Below are 20,545 nucleotides of genomic sequence, written 5' to 3' on the forward strand. Positions count from 1 at the left end.
ACTAACTTAATTTTCTCCCTTGATTTTTGCCTCAAAGTTGATTTTCCCATTTCCTGATAGAACAAATAATGGAAATTTGGTTCTTTATGCATATGACTTCTGAGTGAGGATTTTTTTGAGGGTTATAAAAATAATGAAACACAAGAAATACAAACTGCTATTAAAAATAATAAGATAAAGTTATTCCTTAATTAAAAGTAGGACTGTATATTTTGTGCCCCAAAAGAAAATTAGACCTTAATATAAATCAATTTTTTTCTTTGAAATAACAGCTTAAAAAAAACCAAGAAATACCAAAAGACATATTATAGAAGTTCACTCATAACTAATAGTTTATGAGGCATTTTTACTTCTGAATTAGATAATTATGCTAATACTTCTCTCCTCAGTAGTGGCTGGTGTAGCAGGCAGATTGGTGGTGTTGGGGATATCGGTCTGATAGTTCTGAGCAGATTCCATTCCCATGGATTTGAAAATAGAAAGCAAAAGAGGCAGGAAACAGCCGCGAATGCAATAGTTAAAACTCAGCTTGTCATGAAGAGGAGAGGGGGAAGGGTGAAGGGAAAGAAAAAAGCAAGAGAAGACAGACAGGTCATGTAAACCATGAGCCAGGAAGTGAATTCTTTAAAATGATACTTGCCAGAAGCTAAATTCTTGTAAATGTGGGTCTTTTAAAAATTTCCTTATGCTATTACTATTGGAATGAGGAATACTTGGGGACCGGATGGGAAAGAGGTCAGAAGTCTTTTTATGAAGAACACAATTGCTCTGCTTCAGTTTTCACATTAAAAGCTATAAGCCAGTGAAAAACAATTCTCCTTGTCATGAACCACCATTTCCAACATTTCTAGAACATTTGTTTTATTTGAGAAACAAATTTTATCCCAAAGCATTGGTTTATACTTTAAAAGTCTGTCTCTAGTTTAGAGTCACAGGGAGGAGGAGGGAGTGGAGAGGAAGTTGTTAGTCAGAATGGCTGCTGCTTGGGTTGAAGCTGGAGGAATCTAAGAGAATTAATAAGCTCAGTTATCTGAAGCTGTTTCATATCACAATGTCCAAGAGAAAAAATAATTTTGGGCTAGTAGGCATAAAAAAATCTCTCAATAATTAAAACCTCAAAAGTGCTAATCCAGAGTTCAGGTTAGCTTCAGTGCATTAAAGATGAAATTGGAAAGTACATATTCATCCCACAGTATGCATACTCAAACATATAACATTGATTTCTTCTCAGTGATGAAAATCATGCATCAGGCATATAGCTAGGATCATCTTATTGTTAAAAATCAATTAATGAAATAGATGTTTGATTTCTAACAGTATTCTTTTGCCCTAGTTGTAAGCCAGCCAATCACTAGCACGTAAACCAAGGCAGTACCACCATTAAGGAGCAGCTCGAGTATAATGATGTTAGCAATATTTAAAACTGTAAGTCTTTTAGAAAAAAAGGGGGGAGGGAATGAGAAATGCCCTTTTTGTATTAGCCTCAATTAAGTCTCACTATAAGAACTTCAGTTAAGGGTGAAAATGCATGCTTACAAAACCTGCACAAACTCTTAATGGGACTTTTATCATGCAAAAGTACCTTCATTTTTAAATTCCTTTAGTGTAACTGATTTTACCTATTAGATAAAATGTGTTTAAATTTCAGGCACTTGACATACAACTATGTCAAATGTACAATGTGGAAATGCCTAGCTGTGTATTCAAGAAGAAAAATACCTGCCCGAGGGATTATATCCTTTTAAGAGAAAATGTTTGTTCCTTCCTTTCAAGTTAAGCCTTTAAAAAAGTCTGCTATAAAAATACATAATCAAAGGGAATAAATGCTAGATGAATAAAATCATTCAAATACCCAGAGGACATTTTCTTCTTTGCATGGTTAGCAATAAAGTCTAGATTTTCATATTCAGTGGTAGGATCTTTAGAGCTAAATGTCCCTTTTCCAACCAGTAAATTGCTCAAGAATTTTGGGAACACTTTTTAGTAATCTAAGACTCAAAGAGCTATTATGGTTAATAAATTGCATCCCACCTTGGCTTTGAGTCATACTGCCCAGAGAGCTTCTAGAAATGAGAATATACAAATAAGTAAAGGTTAAGATACAGAAAATTTTTTTTAATTCAAAACATAACTTTATTCATTCTCTTTGAACTATTGTCCGTTAATTTATCATTTCAAAATACATTAATTAATATAACTATATATAATCTTCAATTTCTTCAACTATGGAGTTAGACAGAGACAATTTTTACTCTACTATATATATTTAGTAACAGTGCTTTTTTTCAGTAAGACATTGTATGGGAGAACAAATATCTTCTTCCTTCTACCTTTCTAGGTTCTAGCTTGGTCTCTGTAACAGGAGACCAATTAACAGGAGAAAAGCATACAAACTTATTTAACATACATTGTACATATCAAAGACCTGCAGAAATAGTTAAACCTGAACATTTGTATGCTGTGGAAAGTTGTGGGAAAATAGGACAAAGGGTATGAGCCTGCTGTAGTAAACTAGGGGGAACTTAGAAGGTCTGTTGGTTGAGATTCTTCCAAATGTTCCTCATCTTCGGAGATAAGGATACTTCTTTCCTCTGGGTATAGGGAGGGCAGCTCTCACATGAGGAACTAACGCCCTGCTTCAACGGAGAGGGTCAGAGAGTCTTTCCAGCACTTGCCATTTCTCAATTTCCTTCAGCTTAAAATAATATAAGAAGGTGCCAGATTTGGGGGTAAAGCGTCCTGAACCCCATCCACATCCCATTGGAGATGCCTAGAGTGTGAATTCCAGAAAATGAAAGTTAATTAGACAAGTAGTAACGTTGATCTTATTAACAGATCTGAGTATTTGTTAGAGAAAGTGAAACCTCGGTAATTTCATCAGAAGGCAAAACAGAGATAGTATTACCTTAATTGGGTTCAAGCAACAGCGAAGGAAAAAAATCTCAGTGGATATCCTTCATGAGAGATCTGGATGGTGAAAGAGGCATTAGACTCAGGCACTGTACCAAATAGACTGAACGTTGTTTACATTTGAAACAGGAATGATGTTATTCAAATATGTTAGTGGGCATAACGTAATACCCATGTGAAAGTAAGTGTTTCCCCAATATTCTCTGGGGTGTCTGCCTCACCTGAATATCTCTACAGTTGGTATAAAAATAGTCTGCCAGTGGTCAAAGCAGACTGAAAAATAGCAGTCTTGACTACTCCGGCTCATTTTTCAAATTACCTTTGTGCACCAGGGAATGAAGCTTGCTTTTAACTCCATGACTATACAACAAACATAGTCCTCATGGAAAACATGTGGAGGAGGTCATATTTCCTCATCACAGCCTGTGTCAGTCCTCTTAGAAAAACAGAAGAAAATGAATGCAATTATTTCACCTCAGTTAATTTGTGAGTTTCCCCAATAAGACTTGAGTTTCAAATTATATTTTTGTGAAGAATGAATTTGTCAACACATTGAAAGTTGGAGCTGTGTGTGTGTGTGTGTGTGTGCACGTGCACACGCACGTGAGAGAGAGAGAGGGAAGCATGGTGGAGTGTGGGAATCCCTGTCTCTCAGTAAGTAGCACAAATGGGTTCATTTTCCGTTTTAGATAAATTAGAAAGTGAAATATACAGTTTGAAAAAAGGCCCTTTGAAACTGGATCCATTCTTGGAAAAGTTGGGAAAAAAATTTTATTGACTGAAAGTTTATACTCAAACTGTTCTGCACCTCAGCTAAGCAAATTATGACCCAGAAAGAGAAATGTCTGAGTCTCTAACTGAAGATATCTTAACATGTTGATTTTTATTTCCTTTCTAACAGCTTTTTTTCTTCTATTTTTTTCTTTCTGTAGTTTCACTTTCTATGACTACTCACTTTCACTGTCTGTTATATGACAAGCACCATGCTAAACCTTGTTTGGTAAAGAATGCTAAAATGGAAACCTTGGTCTAAAGGAATTTATACCCTACTTGGATAAATAAATAAACTTACATGAAGAAAATAAATTAATAATTATTGAGCACCTGTTATATTTCAATCACATATTCATATAAACTATATAATTTATGCACTGTAAAAATCCTCTGAGGTAAATGCTATTAAGATGCCTGTGTTGAACATAAGGATAATTAATTTAAAAGAGGCCCAAAGTCCTACTAGTAATGAATGCCAGACCTAGGGTTTGAGGTAGAGGATGCTATCTCTGAGCCATAATTCTTTGTTGTGCACCAACCCTCTCTTCTCTACTACTTTTGTCTCCATATAACTTCTTTGCTGTATTTCTCACTTTTTACTCATTCATTCCTTCATGAAGGGTGCACTCAAGAGCTGCAGAGGACCTAATTGTAATGACTCCAGTGACAGCTGAGAAATAAGAGAGGCAGATTTTTCATACAAACACAAAGCAGGCAGACAGAGTTCTGTGGGTCAAGATGAGGTTGAGAGGGTATTTCCTTCAAATAAATTGTATAATAACATGATATCCTCACTAGAAAAGCCTTTTTTGTCTTTTAAGGCTTGGCTCCAATGGCCTTTCTTTGGATTACAATTAACAATAGGTGAAATTAAAGATGGTCATAGCTCAGACCCTTAATGTTATATATCAGTTTATTGTTGCATGGTTTTTTAGACAGCACATTATGTGAGAATATACTGATTGAAATGAATATTTGGTAAGCCAAAAAGTCCAGAACGTCTTGTGAGAGGACAGTACACAGAAAGAAAACAAGAGCTCCAAATTTAAGTCCTCTAATGTACTGGTAGTGTCCAATTTTCTAGATGACAGCTTTTGTCAATATGAAATAGGTTTGTGTCATCTAGTCCTGTTTGATATTAGGCTTATCATAATGGGATTACTTAGACTTGAAATCACAAGATATGAGTTCAATTCTGGATCTCTTTTTATATTAGGTGTGTGATTTGAGACAAGATATATTAATCACTGTTGATCTCAATTTCAGTGGCTGAAAAACGGGGAATCAGCATGAACTTTATATATATAATATATATATGCAATATATGTCATAAAAGTAACACAAATATTAAATGAGGGAAAGTTAGTGAAAATGCCTAGTTTAATATCTTGTACAGAGCTTTGTAGATGTCATATGACACTGGGGATGGTTTGCTCAGTCAGAAGACCTTGGACTTAGCACATCTGCCATCTTTGACATATATTACTGATCATTTGCCAGAATAGACAAGGCTGCTTAGACAGTTTATGTACAGTGAGCTAAAGGGAAACCACCGCAAGAAGGAAGAGAGGAGGACAATGTAAAATTTGGTACCCTACTGCTTCAAATAATGTGGTAGGGCTTAAAGTGCTGAAAAACAGCCGCAGCACTTAGGATAGTTCCACAGCAGATAAGAAAAGTGGATACATTCGGCAAAATCGAGATGATAACTATAAGCATAAAGAGCAGACATGCCTAAAAAAAATCTAGGATGCGGTCTCTAATCTGAAGTCAGCATCACTATTCTTACCGGTAATATTTTCCATCACTTCATAAATTCATTACCTATCTGCTGCTTGGCAATGTGTTGTGGACCTAATGTAATGTGTCCCCCAAATTGATATTTTGCAGACCTAACCTACAATGTGATAGTATTTGGAGGTGGAGCTTTGAGAGTATTCAGATTTAGATGAGATCATTAGGGTGGGGCCCCATGATGAGGTTAATGCCCTTATAAGAAGAGGAAGACATCAGAGCTGTCTCTCTCCCTCTGCTATATGAGAACACAGGGAGAAGACTATCGTCTGCAAGCCAAGAAAAGGGTCCTCACAAAGAACTGAATGTGCAGGCACCTCTGGGACTTCCCAGCCTCCAGAACTGTGAGAAATGAATGTCTGTTGTCTAACCCACCCAGTCTGTGGTGTCTGGTTATAGCAAACTGAGCTGACAAAAATACAACAAAAGCACTCTTTTAACAACCATACCCTCCCTCAGTTTCTCATGAACTGAAGCTCCCCGAAGTTTCTGAATTCAACAACAAATTCATGCTGATTCCCAGAAATAGGTTACCTTCATTTTTGAAAAATTAAAGAAATCAAATTGTGAATATTAGATAAGCCTTAGATTGAGCCCAGGAAATTCTCTACATGCTATCAGGTAGAGATTCTATATATTTTAAGATTCATTTGAGAAGAAACATAATGATAATCAAGGTGCCAGGTGTCCCTATCATTAATCAAGATTTCTGTTTTTTTTTTAATTGCTCCAGTTAAAACTATAAAGAGCATGTTATGTAAAATTAAATTGAAATATCATGAACTTCTAAATTTTAAAAGGAGAAACATGATTAAAAATGATTTCCATACCTCTTTTGTATATCATTTCATATATTATTAGATAAACACTGACAATACATGCACTGTTGTGAGTACTTTCTATGCGTCAGACCGTGTCTTAGAGGCACCTGTTAGCATCATCACTGCAGTGGTTTGAGGTAGCTATCGTTCATATATACCAGATGAGGACAAGCTTAGAGTAATTAAGTCTTGACTAAGCTAACTAGACATTTGAGCTGGGGTATTAACCAGTGCTGCTGACTCCAGCACCCAGGCTCTTCCACATAAAAGTAACCTCTGGTGATTTTGTTTGGATATATGAATTCAAATGACCTTCTTTCCATGTTTTGAATACCTTTTCACTAGACAACCTGTCCTCAGCAAGTTCTTGCAACACACAGTAGCAGCAGTAGAAGGAAAATGAGGACAAGTAATAGACTGATTAGAACCTTTGTCTACTTCCAAACAGAGGAATATTTTCTTCTCACCGTTTACTAAATTTACAGAATATATCTAGTGTTTTGGTTATAATCGCAATGCATATTTTTTCTAAGTTTTTCATTTAATTTATCTGTTTCAAGGGATAATATTTAGGCTAATTGAGGTTACTACTTTCATTTTTCTAACTTTCAGTTACTTTTCTGTGTATAGAATATTACTCTTAACTTCCCTTTTATTGCTGTTTTTCCTTTTATCTTAAAGTCTGTTTAGTTTGGGGAACTGAAGAGTAAGTCCTGGAATCTAACGTAGATCAATTCTTCATTTTTTGGAAATGGGTGAGAAAAAAGATTAGCAAGTGTAGAATGTATTTTGGTGAATCATATATATTTAAGTAGAAAAAAAATGAAGCCTTTTTTTTTAATCTATTTCTGATAGTAACTAGACACAGTAACTATAATTTAGGCTTCACAAGAAGACACATCTTATATATTTTCAATGACTCCAGTGCCGCATGCTGCTATTCTCACAGGAAGAAAATTTCTTTTGGAAGTTAGAAAGTGAAAAGTGCTATGGCAAAGATATAACAAGGAAGGGGGATGATGTGTGCTGGGAGGAGGGTTAACATGTTAAATGGAGAGTCAGGGAAGGTCTCATCGAAAAGATGACATGTAAGCAAAAACTTAAAGGAAGTGAGGGAATCTGGGGAAAGAGCATTCTAGACTGACAGAACAGCAGGTGCAAAGGCAAGAATGTGATGGGTGCACTTGCAGACAGGAAGGAAGGTGGTATGACTGAGACAAGGTTAGAGAGGTAACGGGTAGGCAGATTGCTCACAGGTTTTTATACACAGAAGGACAAGACATAACATAAGAAAGTATTACCAGGAGTGCCCTGGCTGCTCTATTGAGAATATAGTATAAGAACAAGAATAAAACTGGAAAGGCAAATAAGGAGATATTGCAAAAATTCAGTGAAGAAAAACACTGGTGGCTTGGACCAAAATGGTAGCCGTGGAATTGGTGAGAAGTGTTTGGATTCTGGATATTTTTTGAAGACAGAGTCAACAAGGATTGCTGATGTTCTGGATGTGTGCTGTGAGAGAAAGAGAGGAGACGGTGATGTCAAGCATTTTGATCTGAAGGACTAGCGGGATAGAGTGATCGTTAACCGAGACTGGGAAGCCCACAGGAGAAGTAGGCTTAGTGGGTACCGATCAGGAATTTAGTTTCGGGCACATTTTTATTTTTCACATTTCTCTTTATTAACCTTTATCCATTAGAGGTGGCCCAAGGCTCAGCCTATGAGATCTTTTGCCTCCGACTTCCCCAGACCCCACCCTCCGACATTGCACACAGAAACCATGTACCATTGACAATCACAGCAACACTGAAGGAGGGAGATGGAGTCCAATATGGCCATCGCTTTATGTTTGTGCTTAAGACCAGCACTACTGAGGTGCTGGCTTCTGGCTTTACACCCATGCCAAAGCAAGGCTGCTTTTTTCCTCTTTCTTTAAAAATAAAAATTCAAATGAATAGAAACAGTGGCTATGATGTGGCCAAAATGCTCTATCTGGAAAGCACACCTCTAGGTGATCTTCCTACGCTTTGACTGACGGTCCAAGGTCTGGGCTGGAGGCAGCGGAATGGAGAGAGTGCCCAGTGCACATTCAGTTTGAGATGCCTATCAGCCAAACACAAGAGTATGCCGAGATGGCAGCTAGAAATGTGCAGGTAGAGTTCAGGAGGTGTGAATATGGGTGCTGTCATCATGTGGATGGTGTTTAAAGGCATGAGATTAGATACGATCCCCAAGTGAGTAAGTGCAGATGGAGATGAAAACAAATCCAAAGTCTGAGCAACTGGCTCACTCCAACTTTAAGAGACAGAGAGGTTAGGAAACATCAGCCATGCATACCGAGAGGGAGCTGTCAGAGTCCAGGAGTGCAGCTAGCAGCGTGTGGTGTGCTGGGCTTCAGGTCAAAGGCGGAACTTCAAGGGGCCTTTATTCTTTATGATAGGTTGAATAATTATATCTGAAATAAGTACTTGATAACTTATATCACCTTGTAATTTTTGGATATTCATATATGCCTTCACGTGTGAAACACTAATTTTCACACCACATTATTTTATCAAACATTATAAGGTCAGAATTGAATATGACATACTGGCCAGCTGCACTACTCACTGTACTACTTACTCATTGAAGAAATGATCAAAATTATCAAGGTATTCTTACAGCAGAAAGGTATACTTCTGCCCCTTCTGACGCATGAAACATAATAAATACGGCAGTACTTTGTATTAGGTAGAAAGTAAGTGGCGGGAAAATCAAATGTTTCACCCTAATTAGCATAAACTTTTTTTGAAAGTGCCGAGATATATTAGCATTATGTATTCTAGCCACTTTGACTTTAAAATTTAAAAATATTTATATGCAAGCCTATAAATTAGGAATGTTCATGTGCTTTCACAATAAAAGTAGGAATAGTGTCTCAACAGGATTGGCCATCGACTCCTGAAAAATTAGGCTCCCTAGATGCCCCCAAAATACAATTGGGTGTTCATAGAACTATTGAAGAGTACATCTCCAGACTTAGGGGAAAAATATACGGACATTACAATTTTCCTGTGAAGAGGGTGGCTCTACAAAACATTAAAAATTATCTCAGAGCAGGAATGTGAGAATATGCATAAAAACACAGCATGTGTGGTTTTGTTAACCATATCATTATGACAAAATAAAATAATGTAAGCCCTGATCATGAGAAAGAATAGAAATAATTTTAAAACTGATAACAAAAGATAAACCACTGCAGTGGACATTTTCTGTTTTAAATTCCATATTTGGAGAATAAGCAGAGCCTGCCTCTCCCAGGAAAATGCCTGCTTGCTTATCTGTGAGAAGTTTCATATTCCAAGAACATCCTCACCCCATGCTCCCTCGGTGTCACCCCGTACCCTCTCACTTCTCAGCCCCACCTTGCCTGCCTGCCCCTTGAACACTGGACATAAATCAGCTTCATCTGCCGGCTCTTGATTTTCTTTCTTCCCATCCTCTTTCAGCCGTTTGCTCTCCCTGTCTGTCTTTGTGCTTCGGTCTCCACTGCACCATATGGCAGCTGAGAGCAGGGAGGGCGATGATCTGGCTCCAAACAAAAGAGGCTGTGGTGTTGGAGGGCCCATGAATGCATGGGACACGGCCATGTATAGAAGGGCCTCCAGCCCCGTCGGTGGTCGGTGAGGACCAAAGGGAAGCTGACAGGGCTGGCTCTGTATAGACAGAGAAAGAGGGAGCTCCCTGGGCCTCAGATTGAAATTCTTTCTCTTAGTGTGCCCCTTTCCCACTCTCCTTCCCTCTATTTTTTTTAAATTCTGTGCCCAAATCATATTTGTTTATTAATGACAAAGTCAGAGTGTGTGGCAGAACAAGAAATTAAAGAATTGAAGCAAGCCATCTTCTTTACACACTTTAAAATATCTCCAGAGAGCATATAAAACATCACACACGTGTTGAAATGTGGAAGGGAAAAAAGATACATTTCCAGAAGACCATATCCTTTTTTCCCTTTCTCCTAAAGAATTATTCTCCACACCTATATAAATTAGGGAACTCATGAAAGAACAATATCTGGATAATATGAGAGGATACAGGCATTAAGGAGAGACTTCTGATTATAATAAGTTAACTGTAGTTTCTAAGATTCTGCCTTTTTTTTGTTGTTATCATTTAGTATGTCATTTATGAAAAGAGACACATTCTCAGTGTGTCCCTTCTTCTTGATTTCTTGTTCTTGAACTTGCATCCCTCTCCTGTGCCCAGATATGCATGATTTGTTTCAGTGGAGAATTTTCTGCAAAGCAGACACAACATTTTTATTAGTGAAGTTAACACCACGCTAGAAGAATAGTAAATTCAAGCTGTAAATCCACCAGCTTTCAGGAGACTCATTTATTCTGTTCCATATGAAATAAAAATCTACTACAGGGAAAGAGTTGAAGATGACCATATACATTTATGAAGGAACATTTTATGCTTTATGGCTGTAGGCTACTACCGGCCTTGGAGGCTGGTGTTGATTTTATCTGATGAAAATAGGAGTATAATAAAAGTCACCCCCCTCACCTCTCTCAACTGCTGTCCACCTACCCAACCTTGGACAAGGCATCCCGAATCAAGGAACGCCAGGCCCCTCAGGTTATTTAAAGGAACAGGGGCAGGCTTCCACATTCTGGTGTCTGACCTTCTTTCATAAGTAGGCAACAGTGCAGTTCCTCATGAAATAAATCAGCGAACGTGTGTAGAGCACTTCATCAGTGCCACGTACTGTTCCCCCGGAATCTTTAAGAATAGAGTGAAGGTTATGTTGCTCATTTCAACACATTGTCTCCCCTCCTAACAGAGCTCCTTTTCAGAAATAGTTTTACCATGAACATACCTTCTCTCTTTTAGCGCTTAAATCACTTAATGTCTGTCAATAATAAGTGCAACTTTTAGAAACTCATAGATAGCGTATTCCTTTGTTCCATGCGGTCTGAGATGGATGGTTATCTGTCAGCAGATTAAAAAGCAAAATTACATTGGCTTTTCAGTTATGTTCTTCATAAATTCTCTTTCACAGTTACCATAAAAGTTGGGCCTTATGTGAAACATTAATTAAAATAAACATTCATTCCAATAAACAGAGCCGAGAGCTGAGAGTGCCTGTGTTTAGCAAAGATCAGGTTCTGTATGTTTCCACGGGCGGTGAGAGTTATGCGGTCCATCATCTGCCAGGAAGATTTGTATAGAGAGGACCCTCTGTGGTACAAACAGAAAGCAAGCAACAAAGCCACCATTCAACCTTTTCTCTTCACTGCAGCCACATCTGTTTACATGGCCTCTGTTCCATCCTGAGAGGTTTTGTCCTGCCGCCTCCATTTCATTTTACACAGCTCTCAGGGCCTGGTGGTTTGGAAGATTTTTCCCTCCTTTAAGTCTCCTTTAGAGATTCTGATCTATTCTGTGAAACAGAAATCTGAAAAACAGGCTTTCAGATAGCAGTTGGTCCTTTTTCTACTCTATCTAGTTGGAGTTTTAATGAAGGATAACTATAAACTCCAAGTCTCTCATTAATTTTTTAAGTAAATTTAATGCACAAGATACTTTTCTTTAGCAGGCTAGGAGGCTGTATTTTTTTCCCAGTTGCTTTTTACTAAATCACAGTTTGCTTTCTTCTGTTTGACACAATTGATTAAAAAAAAACCTCTTTCCAAGGGAAATTGTAAGAAATGAACATGCTATATAGAAATCAAATATTACAGAATTCTCACTACATGAATACTTTATAATAAAAGGTTATATTTTTATGACACTTTTTTACAAAGTGATTTTACCCATGTTAGTTTATTGGATCCTCAAAAAAAGCTGAAGAAGGTAGGGCTGATACCATTATCACCGTTTTACAAAAGAAAAACTGTTAAACTCACAAAAATAGTGGAGGATTACCTCTGTTAAAAACCAACAATTCAGCCAAGTAAATTGTAAAGATCTAATTGGTTTTATTATTGAACAATCGTGAATTGGAGGGTATCCCATCTAGCAAGGGGAGAGGTGCTCTGAGGAGATGTACAAAACGGAAGGCTTTTACAGGCAGAAAAGGGAAAAGAGTGGATTATTTCAGGTTAGGTAACCTATCTGTGGGGGATGGAAGGACCCCACTTAGCAGTTTTCCTCACTGGTGCTGACCAGAAAATTCCAGACAGACCAGTTAACACTACAGTCCCCTGGGATGTTGTCACTGCAGTTAGGTTAGGTATTAAGTCTTGGTTTACTGACATGGGGCTTAGTACAAGTGACTCCATTTTGGACCCCATTTTTTTTTAACGAATTCCCCATTTTGATCGGACTCTCAGCTTAACTGAGAGATGTGATCAAAATTTAAGGCATTAGTGCGACTCTTAGCTACCACTCCAGTTTTTGCAGCTTTGTTGACCCTCTGGTGTGGTATCCACAGGTCATGATGTTTTTGCTTAATTCCTGTGATATTCACAGGTTCACAATCTTTAAATTAGTCACCCTTTTCATTCCTTTTCTGATATTCCAGGCTTGGAGAGATTGTTTGCTTAATAGGCAGTGGCTACCAACACACATTTAAAACTTTTGAGAGAATATAATGTACCAGAGAGATTATTATGATTATAATGAGCAGAATAATTCCCATGGTCCCTAAGACCCACACCAATCAAAATCAGCTAACTCAAAGAAAGTCATAGGTTGGTCTTCCATCCAATGACATTATCTTCAATTTGTTTTGGGTAGAAGGCTTAAAATTTTTTTCTATCAGGCTCTAAATATCAGCTTTCAATAGCTGACCAATTCTTAGAACTACCTAATAAAAACCCTTTTAAATATCTTGTCAACTTTTTAGCCGGACAAACAGTAAATATATTTGAAAATATTGAATGATTCCTTGGACTCAAAAGGTATCCCCCAAAAGGATGCAAAAGATATTTTATTTTTCTGTCTCTGTTGGATACTACTGACAGAGATCTGGGAGAGCTGACTCTGTTATGAATTTTAATTTTATTTTATTTTCCCCTTGACTATTAAATAGAATAACATAAGAGTTTACCAGAAAAAAAATCCCTCAGAGTCTCATCAACTTTGGAAGAGGCGGGGTCCCCCATATGGAGTCCTCCTTCGAGGGAAGTTATGGAAGTGTCTGTAAGGCCACTCACTTGGCGACTTTTGTTTCTAGTCCTGTAGTCTTTTTAGAGTGGAAAAACAATTCAGGAAGAGAATGACTAGAATGAGTGTCCAAGTAAAGGAAGGAGCGGAACCGCAGGAGTTATGTTAGTCTTAACAGTCTTTTGTTTTAGGTACCTCTTATATCTCTAATTTTTTTCATTAGCCTTTTACAACAAATCTTTCAATGAAGCTATTTTGGAATTTTGAAGTCTTTTGGAGGCTTCTGCATATCAGTTAAAATACGTATCCCATTCTGTTTGTTTGATTCAGAAGACCTTGCTTTTAAGTGCACTTTTAAAGTAATCTTATCTAATTGGAATTCCTTCTAATGGCCCTTGTAACTCCCCTGAGGGCTGGTAGCAGTTTGGTAGGACCCTAGCTGTAAATGAAATTTAACCCACTTTTTTTGAATCTGTCATAGTTTTGAGTCTGGTCATATTTTGAGACCCTCAACCTGACAGTAACCAGACCAAGTTCTTAGGACACAGTAAGATTTTTGCCATTTTTGTAGATACCTACAGCTTCTGGAATTATAGTTCTTAGATATAAAATAAGTAGATGTGCTGGAAGGTGGCACATCTTGTCTCTAGAAATTAAATATCTCAATTCTTTTAGTTAACCTTTATCTACACAAAGCAAGACAAACAAGCATGTGCACCTAAATGTGTCTGCAGTAACCAATTTCTGCAGCCTGGCCAAGAAAAAGGCCCTGCGTGCACCACCAACTCCCAGTGTGGAACCTGGAACTGGAGGAAAGGATTGAGACCTCAGATGGGATCTACAGACTGTTTCCAAACAAATGGGGAACTGCAGCTGCCACCAGCAGTTTCCATCGTGGAATCAGGGGAAGGATTCCAAACAAATGGAGAGCTACAGACTACACCACCAGCAGTTCCCAATGTGGAATCTTGGGACAGAACCAAGAGCTGGGGTTTCCAATCAAATGGGAAACTGTGGTTCAAACTACCAGCAGCTCCCAATGTGGAAATAGTGATTCCAGACAAATGGGGAACTGACTGGAAGACCAATTAGATGGGGAGCTCAATGCAAAGACAGCAGAGCTCAGAACCAAGAGGGAACTCACCCACATCTCTCAGAAATGGCAAAAATGGGGTTTGCGGGTATCATGCCTGTGTTTCTCATTGTCCCTGAATGCTGTTAGAACTTCTCTTTAGATCCCATTGCTGCCACCAAAACTGCTAAAAAAACAAAAATTCAATTGAGTGAAATTTAAAGCTCTAATCGGCTTTATTGAATAATTCATGAATCAGGCAGCAGCCATCTAGCAAGTAGAGAGGCGCTCCAAGGAGCTGTATGAAGTGAAAGGCTTTTATAGGCAGAAGGGGAGAAAGAGTTGACTGTTTCAAACTTAGGTAACCTACCTATGGGGGATGGAAGGAGCTATGTGGCAGACCATCTCCTTGGTGCTGACCAGACAATTCCAGATTGACTGGGTAAGACTACATTCCCTTGGGACGTGGTAACTGCAATTAGGTTAGGTATTAAGTCTTGGTTTACTGACATGGGCTTAGCACAAGTGACCTCATTTTGGGCCTGGAGTTTCTTTAACACATCCCTACTACAGACTGCAGTTTGTAGCCCTTCTGACATAGGGCCATATTGCCTTCTACTGCATTGTATACATTTAATAACAGTTTATGCACACCCTTATTATTTATAAGAGTGAGTTATGAGCATGATAATCTCTAATCCTTCTCATATTTCTAAAGTTCTGGTGTTCATAATCTGATCCATGATAAATTAAGTACGAAAGAAGGATATTCAAGATGATTGTGCTCATATGAATGTAAAAATTGAAATCTAAAGCACTTATATTTTAACCATACTTATAAAATTAGACAACAATTTGATTTTTCTCTATTTTCTAAGTTTTACTAGATTGTCCCAATGTAGTACAAAGTTTCAGAGACAGAGAAGAGGCTCATGAAAAGACATTGAAATAATGCACTTAAAATTCAGAGGTACTGGTTTCAATCCTGATTCTGCTATTTTCTAGTGCAATGACCTTGTCTATATGTATTAATGTGTCTGTATGTATTAACTCAGGTTTGACAAGAAGAAGTAATAATAAACCAGTGGCACAAGATTTGAGTGAGACTTGAGGCAACTGCATAGAATCTGTGAAGGGCAAATAGTAAACTGCACAGCATTGTATCAATATTAGTGACTGCTGTTAGCTCTGGTTGTTTCTGAATTGTTAAACAATTGATTTCAAACATGCAGACAAAACTCTGGGATGTTTGAAAACCAGATACTGAAATCTACTAATAGTAATAGAAGAAGAGTAGCCAGCAGAAGAAATTCTAATAGTATGCCACGCACCACGCATTATGTGAAAGAGAGTGAATGAGAGCAGGAAAAAGAAAAAAGAAAAACAAAAGAAGCTCTTCACTGTCAAATAACACTAGTGCCCAAGATGGAAAGCCTGTATAGAGATACTGTACCACCATATTCCTCATTCTATACATTAGTCAATAAATATTTACTGAATGAATTAATAGTTATGGACCAGAAAATTTTTAAAAGGTAAATGTAGGTTATTCTTGGGTAAGTTTAGAAATGCCAGCCAGGAAATTTTAGTAGAAAAGAGGAATTTAAAAATATCTCCCAATGAAAAGAAGCAAAATGATATATTTCTTTAATTCTAATTATTTTTATTATTTATTCTTTATTAGAAATTCCATGTAAGTAACTTAGGGGGAATTGATACTCAAAAAATAGCACATTTTAGTCTATAAAATACCTGTAAAATTAACAATGAGAACAGTCTTCAGCAGTCATAAAACTCAACTATAGCAGAGAGTAGAAGATATTTCTGATCTTGCACAGAGTTGGCTTGAGTATGTGAAGAAAGACACAAAACTAAACTGTGAACTAAAATCACATTTTCCCCCTTTCATTCAGAAAAAAAAAAATCTTTGAGAAAAGATCAAACATAACTTTAAGAAAAAGATAAAAGGCACAAAAGTGAGTGACACTGATGGGGAATTGCATATAGTTGCCAAACTGGAATTCAAAACCATGCCTACATTTTTAGGAGTTAAAAGAAAAAAACAACAAATGAAGGTAATTGGTATTTCCTGAGCTTAAGGACTAGCCTTAACAAGACATATGGTTTCAGTTTGGAATCTCCAGTTTCTTATGAAAATGTTACTATTTCTGTAGGCATCTTCATTTAAGGGAATGAGAAAAATTACTAATTAAACCAGAGTTGTTGAGCTGATTTTTATTTTATCTTATCTTCTGGTTTTCATGTTTTTAACATGGTAAACAATAGGATTCTTTAGGGAAAAAAAAGTTCTAGTAAGTAAGGAAAAAATAAAGCATTTAAAAATCATATTGTCTGCAATACATCCCAAATACTATGTGTTAAAAAATCATGAATCTCCTTTACTCTAATTCTTTGGAGCTAAGAAGTTTTATTCATTTTTAATTTTACAAGTTTCAATGAATGAGAATGTGATATCCCTTGAATATCAGTTTACCACAAGTTATTTACCTGGCAACTCCAATAAGTAACAAAAATAATTTTCCCAAAGTTATGGCATGATATAATCAAGACAGCATTTGTTCTATGATGAATTAAATGCTAGTACAGCCTTGACAAGATAAACTTTGGACTTCCATTAGTGAAAGGAAGTCACCTTGTATCTTACAACTCAATAACAAGAAAGCATACGTGTAAAACAAAGAACAGATTTTGCATATTCACATGGTTGAGTGGTTTTGCTTGAATTTTTTGGGTAACATTTCCAAAAAACAACTCCGTGTTTTTGCCAGTTCATTAACTTATTCTTATTTTTCTATTTGCAAATTACTCAGTAGTCATCCAGTACCAGTAGAAAATAACAAAATTTGAAACTCTTCCTATAAAAATAATGATTTCCAGCCAACTTATAAACAAGCTTTGTGTTAATATACCTTCCCTTTTGTTGTGGTTCTGTCTCATTAAGACATCTTTAGTTGGTCATAAATAGTCTCTGATTAAAAAGCTCGGCTCTGAACCAATGTGGTTATTTGGGTCTGGTCTACACAAACAACATTTGCTGTGGCTACATGGATTTTTATTTACCTCTGCAGCATTTGTTCCTCTGATCCTGAGAGCCTCAGAAAAAGAAAGGAATGTTCAGGGATTTTACGGTAGAATGACATTTGCTTTCTAAGGTTGGCAGCCACCATTAAGTCCAGGTTTGTTTCCTCTGGGCTGTTTCTTTCTAATTAGCTTGTCTTTGTGTGATTTCTTTTCTACATATGGCACTCACGGATCTTTGAAAACTGAAACGCACACACATAAAAATGGTTGTGAATTCAACATGCATTCAACTTACCTATCAAGAGTATGGAAATTTACAAAATAACAGCGCTATTTGGATAAACCCTAAAGCATTTACCAACAGTAATCATCTCCTACTTGGGTTTACTGAGGATTATGCTTTTGTGTTGTGAAAGTTATAAAATTAAAAATGGATTTAGAATGGTAAGTCAGCAGAAGCTGCTAGAAGGGATGGTGCCATAGAAGAGAAAAGAGACTTTGCAAGGAAATAGGAATGAAGTGGTTTATAGATTTATTCAAGGCGCAGAGAGTTATAGTGAATTAACAATTACATTTAATTAACTAAATAAGAACAATTTATTCAGGAAAGACCCCAAAATTATAGGCATTTTTTTTCCTAGGAAGGAAGTATGAGGCTACGGTGGGGAGACTTATAAAGAAATAAATGTTTTATTCCGAGGGCCAAGAGAATTATTGAATGATTTCACAGAAGGCAGCTCTCATCTAAAAATAAAGGGAAATACCAAGTGCCTGACGAGAAGAGAATGGCCCACTACCACTTGGAGAAATAGCAAATTGATCAATTTGATAGACACATAATTGGAACAGTATTATTATCTTAATAATCTTCACCCTCCCTGTGAATCTTTACCTGTACTCTCATGAAGCCTTCATGCATTCTCCTTCCTGACCCCACAGAATGTTAAAGTCCAATATAAACATCTATTGAGACTCTTACCATATTGTTTTGATTGTTGGTTTTACTTTTTCATCTCTTTCAGGAGACTAGCATAGAACCTTATGTGTAGTTGGTTCTCTAAAATATTTCTTAAATTAGAAGATTCAAGTTCATTTCCACTGTTTGCTGTAGTGCATCTCCCTGTTTGTGTGTTTTACGCCATACATTCCTCCTCTTATAGAAAATCCATTTGAGAATAAAAATTTAAGTCCAATTATGATCAGGAGAATGAGAAAACAAACCACAGTCTGGGAGAAAATATTTGCAAAAGACACATCCAATCAAGAACTGTTATCTAAAATATACAAAGAACTAGGCAATAAGAAAACAAAAAACCTAATTAAAAGATGGAGCAAAGACTTTAAAAGACACCTCAGCAAAGAAAATATATAGATGGCAAATCAGCATATGAAAACATGCTCCATATATATGTCATCAGGGAAATGCAAATTAAAACAACACTGAGATACTACTACTTACCTATTAGAATGGTCAAAACTTGGAACACTGGCGATAGAAAATGCTGGTGAAGATGTGGAGCAAAAAGGACTCACATTCGTTTCTGATGGGACTCTAAAATAGTCCAGCCACTCTGGAAGATACTTTGGTGATTTCTTAGAAAACTAAACATACTCTTATCATATGATCCAGCAATCTCACTCCTTGCTTTTTACCCAAGAGAGATCATAACTTATAACCACACAAGCCTGTACATGATGTTAATAGCAACTTTGTTCATAATTCCAAAACTTGGAAGCAACCAAGATGTGCTTCTGTGTAGGTGAATGGAAAAATAAACTGTGATAGATACAGACAATGGAATATTATTCAACGTTAAAAAGAAATGAGCTATGAAATCATAAAAAGACAAAAAGAAAAGTTAAATGCATATTACTACTAAGTGAAAAAGGCCAATATGAAAATGCTACTTATGCTTTATGCTCCAATTATATGACATTCTAGAAAAGGCAAAACTATGAAGATGTGAAAAAAGAAAAAAAAAAACCGTGGTTGTAAGGAGTTGGGTGGGAGAGGGTTGAATAGGTAGAGCACAGAGAATTTTTAGGACAGTGAAAATCCTCTGTATGATACCATAATGATGGCTGCAAGTCATTATACATGTGTTCAAATCCATAGAATATACAACACCAAGAATGAATAGTAATGTAAGCTATGGACTTTGGGTGATTATGTGTCAGTGTAGGTTCATCAGTTGTACAAAGGAACCACTCCGGAGGGGGATAGTGATGATAGGGAAGATTGTGCACGTGTGGGGAAAGGAGCTACATGGGAAATCTATGTACTTTCCCCTCAGTTTTGTGGTGAACTTAAAATTGCTCTAAAAATAGTCTTAATAAAAAAAAATGGAAAATGCTATTATGATTCATACAAATAAATGAAAGAAATGGGAGAAGTAAAGAACATGACTTCTAGTCTAGACTCTTAGTTCGCCTCTCTTAAGATGAAGCAGTAGAATCCTAATAGCTGTGAAAATTAAGAAGCTCATTTTTTGGACTACGTGAAGGATAAGGCTAGAATTTTACAACAGGAACTAGGAGAATGGCCAGGCTGAAGGCAGTATTGTCCAAAAACTTTGAATCAATTCTTGCCACTAATGGTTCACAGTTGAGAGAGTTTGATGAATAGAGACAAAGTAGATGAGACTTAACTGAGCTGTCTGTATGGCTGAATGTCCTTGACACACATCTTTGGGACCTGGGACCTGATGGATGTGTTTTGCTACCATATAATCAAAGGAACTAGTATATGTGGACCTCTGCCACTCAACATAGCTTTCAGGTTAATTTAATTGGATTGATAAATTTTATTCAATAGTAAATAAGGCCTACTTATATGTGTACAACCAATAAAAATGTTCATGGCTGTTTACTAAGATATAAGTAGTATGAGCTAAATGCAAGTAATTACAGATCTGCAAATAAGGAAAAAATGTATGTACACTGTAGTTGCACTGACATCATGATTCTGATAATTGGTTACGTAGGAGCACAGTGGGAATTTTGGCGAGGCACATGCTCACAGAACAACAAAGGATCTTTT

Source organism: Camelus ferus, chromosome 2, assembly GCF_009834535.1.
Source record: "Camelus ferus isolate YT-003-E chromosome 2, BCGSAC_Cfer_1.0, whole genome shotgun sequence".
NCBI lineage: Eukaryota > Metazoa > Chordata > Mammalia > Artiodactyla > Camelidae > Camelus > Camelus ferus.